The sequence below is a fragment of the Otolemur garnettii genome, unplaced genomic scaffold, assembly GCF_000181295.1.
Source record: "Otolemur garnettii isolate 467f Iridium unplaced genomic scaffold, OtoGar3 scaffold00040, whole genome shotgun sequence".
Taxonomy (NCBI): Eukaryota; Metazoa; Chordata; class Mammalia; order Primates; family Galagidae; genus Otolemur; species Otolemur garnettii.
The window spans coordinates 9183956-9188003 of NW_003852435.1; positions in this window are offsets into that span (position 1 = coordinate 9183956).

A 4048-nucleotide genomic window follows, 5' to 3' on the forward strand; every position below is an offset into this window, starting at 1 on the left:
CATATATTTGCATGAAAATATAATTTCAAGAGCACAAATTGTTTTTAGAACTGGAAAGGCTATGAAAATATGCAGTATAACCCTCACCATTATAAATGAGGAAACTAGAACCCAATAAAATAAGTAGTATATCTCCACAGACACACAACTCGTGAAAGCACAGCCCACAGATCGTCTAACTTTCCCTTCAGTTATTTTTGCTTTATGAGTACACTGTCATTACCCAACTATAAATGCCTCCATCCTTTGTCCAGTTCATATTTATAGATTTCAATATAATTTTAAGAGGCATTGTCCAGTGGAGCATAGAACATGATTTACTCATGGCCATGTCCGGGCAATTCCTCTGTAATCAGTTGTATTCAATGGCCCTGGAAATTAATAGAGTCAATATTATTTGTAGACAATCAGTATAAAAATTCTCATGAATTATGTTAATGGTTTTATTATGATCATAAAGATCTTTATATCCCTCCATAATTAGCACTTGAGAGGACCAAATTCCACCCAGATGGAAAAAAAATCAACATTAACTTAAATATGCTTATCATGCTTGTGAATATGGTTATAAATGGCAAAACATCAATAAATAAATAAATAAAGAGAATCAATGCTTTATTCAAGTTCTCTGCAAAATCCAAGTCTGGTACCAATAACCCAAACATTTAATATTTTCATATCATATTTTTATATCACTTTGTACTATTTTAAATGCTATTCTCTGTAGTTCAAGAAAAGAAAAAAACTAACAAGTAAGAATCTTGTTCAAACATCTTATTGTCTGTTTTTATGTTTATTACATACAGTGTGATGGTCAAGAAAATATAAGAGTCAGTTAACTTTATAAAATTAATGTTGTCTATAATATTATTTACATGTTTTGAAATAATTTCTTTACATATGTCTTTGAAGTATTACAAATACATTGATATTATAGATATTTTTAAATCATGCTTTAATGGAAAGGGCCATAAACATCTCAAAATTAAGCTATATACATATTATATATTAATAAATATTAATAATCATAAAAGTAGGGAAGGCCACCTTAAGGTTAAGAGTTCCAATAAGTATATACTTTTATATTTATTTCTTTGAATGGATTGAGGTGTACAACTGTATAAATATAGTTTTGATATGTGGATGTTTTGTACAATAGTGAAATCTGGGTTTTTAGTAAGTACATAACTTCAGTTTAACAATGTAAAATGAAGTACATGTATTATTTTTTAATTAATGTAGGGAAAATTCTTTAGTCAAAACCATGAAACGTTTGACATATTTACTTAGAAATGTCTTTAAACAACATTTTTAATTGTCTTCACCTATCATCATATTCTCCAACATAATTTTTGGTTTTTTGCAAAAAGAATATTTTTTTCAGTAACCTGATATAAAGTTATATTAAGAGCATTCACACAGCTACCCATAAAAGTAAATTAAAAAAAAAAAAAACATGCTGTAGAATAAGCCTGTAGAGCTGCATGCTCAGAATTAAAATACACTTAAATTCCCTTCCTTGAATTAACCAACTTAGAATGAGGCTGAGTCACCAATGCTGATGCTACAATCAGCTTAGGACACTTAATTGTGCATCTTCCCATTAATGGTAGATTGAAATAGCTCAAATTTGAATGTAAACATTTCATTCAAGTCATACACATCTTTATTTTATTTTGGAGATCTCTTTGCCATATCCTGTAGTTGTCTCAGTAGATTATTCATCATTTTACATTTGTTTTCAAGATGTTTGTAGCTTCGCATATTCTGTTTAATTCCATTTAAATTCTTTCATAAACACCAACGTCTACTCTATTAACTGGCCCCCCAAATTATGTAAATGGTATCATCCACAGAATGACTTGTCCAGCACAAGCTTGCGAAACCTTTCCTTATTTCATTCTAGGTGTACTTACTCCATCTACTTTCTCTGCCTTACGGGTCTTCCTGGCATTCCTTCTTCACCCTTATCATATTTTATGAAGCATTTCCATTTCCATTTCCATGAACTGCTTTTTTTTCCCCCAATTTCATGAGGTTCTGATTTTTATACCTTTATAAAAAAGAAGTTTCCACATGTGGATTAATTTGAGTTCTCTATAGATCCTAGCTATCAAGCTTTTGTCTGATTTAAAATATGCAAATATCCTCTCCCATTGTATAGGTTGTCTATTTGCTTTGATTGTTGTCTCCTTAACTGTACAGAAGCTCTTCAGTTTAATTAAATCCCTTTTGTTTATTTTTCTTGTTGTGACAATTGCCATGGAAGTCATCTTCATTAAGTCTTTCCCAGGCTGATATCTTCCAGTGTTTTTCTTATGCTTTCTTTGAGGATTTTTACCGCTTCATGCCTTAAATTTAAGCCAACAATCCTATGTATCATTGTGCAAGAGAGATGAATAGAAAGTTCTCTAAAGAAGACAGACAAATGGCTAGCTAGCATATGAAAAAAATGCTCATAAAACCTAATTATTAGGAAAATGCAAATCAAAACCACTCTGATATATCTATCATCTAACACCAGAGAGAACGGCCCACATCACAAAATCTCAAAACTGCAGATGTTGGCGTGGATTTGGAGAGAAGAACATTTTTACACTGCTGGTGGGAATGCAAACTAGTACAACCTTTTTGGAAGGAAGTATGGAGAGCGCTTAAAGAACTCAAGCTAGATCGCCCATTTGATCCTGTAATCCCATTACTGGGCATCTACACAGAAGAAAAAAAATTCTTTTATGAAAGGATACTTGCACTAGATGAGATGTCCTCAAACTACAGCCCACGGGCCACATGCGGCCCATCTAGGACATTTATCCAGCCCACCGGGTGTTTTTACCACTGCTGCCTGTTCTGCTTAGCAGCCAATTCAACCTGGGGCCTACAGTCCGGCCCTCCAACAGTCTGAGGGACAGTGAACTGGCCCCCTGTTTAAAAAGTTTGAGGACACCTGCACTAGACTGTTTATGTCAGCTCAATTTACAATTACCAGAATGTGGAAATAGCCTAAATGCCCACCAACCCAGGAATGGATTAACAAGTTGTGATATATGTACACCACGGAATACTATTCAGCCATTAATGCATTATTCTTAGTAAAGCATCAGAAGAATGGAGATGCATGAATCCTATGTACTCAATTTCGATATGAGGACAGTTAATGACCTTGTACACAGTGGGGGTTAAAGGAAGGGGAGAGCAGAGAGACAGAAGGAAGGAGGGGGTGGGGGAAAGGAAGAGTAGAGAGAGGGAAGGAGGAAGGGAGTGGGGGAAAGTGTGTGACATACCTCTTGGGGGCTAGTAATTCTGCCCCTGACTTTTTTCTCCCCTATTTTTATCTCTTAACATTTTTTGTTTGTTTTGGTTCAATTTATAGTATATTTATTTTTCTTCTTTATTTGGTAGAGGTAGGTCCTATGCCTGCTCAGGCTGGCAAAGAACTGCAGATATCAAGGGACCCATCCAAACCTGTTCCCCCAAAGGTTGGAGTTTTTTAGGTATGAGTCAAGTCCTACTGTATACCACTACTACTTCTGTCTCTCTCTTTCTGTTCCTCTCTTCTTTTTGTCAATCTTCCATTTTACTCACCCCCTTTCCTATCTCTTTTCACTTTTCTCTCTCTCTATTTTCTTTCCTTCTTTTTTTTTTTTTTTGTATTAATTACTTACACAGTGGGAGTTGGTGGTAAAGTATAAATACTTCTATGTATTTATTTCTACAGAATTAAGATGAAAAAAATAACAAAGGGAATAGAAATGAGATAGCAAGACCCAGAGAAAAATGCAATAGCATAATGTACTTGTCACGTCTGGCAATAATTACTAGCTATGATGATGGAGAAATGGAAGGGAGAAAGGGTTGTATCACAGGACACTTTTTTCACTTCTAAGTCACAAACACATTAATCTGGTAAATGTAGAAATTACTTATAGATTGCTTCTATTATCCACCTCATTATGTCAATTCAAGTAATATATTATCTAAATATACTTTCCACATCCTATTGTTTTTCTACAAGCACTTTTGAGGTTAACACATACACATATCACTA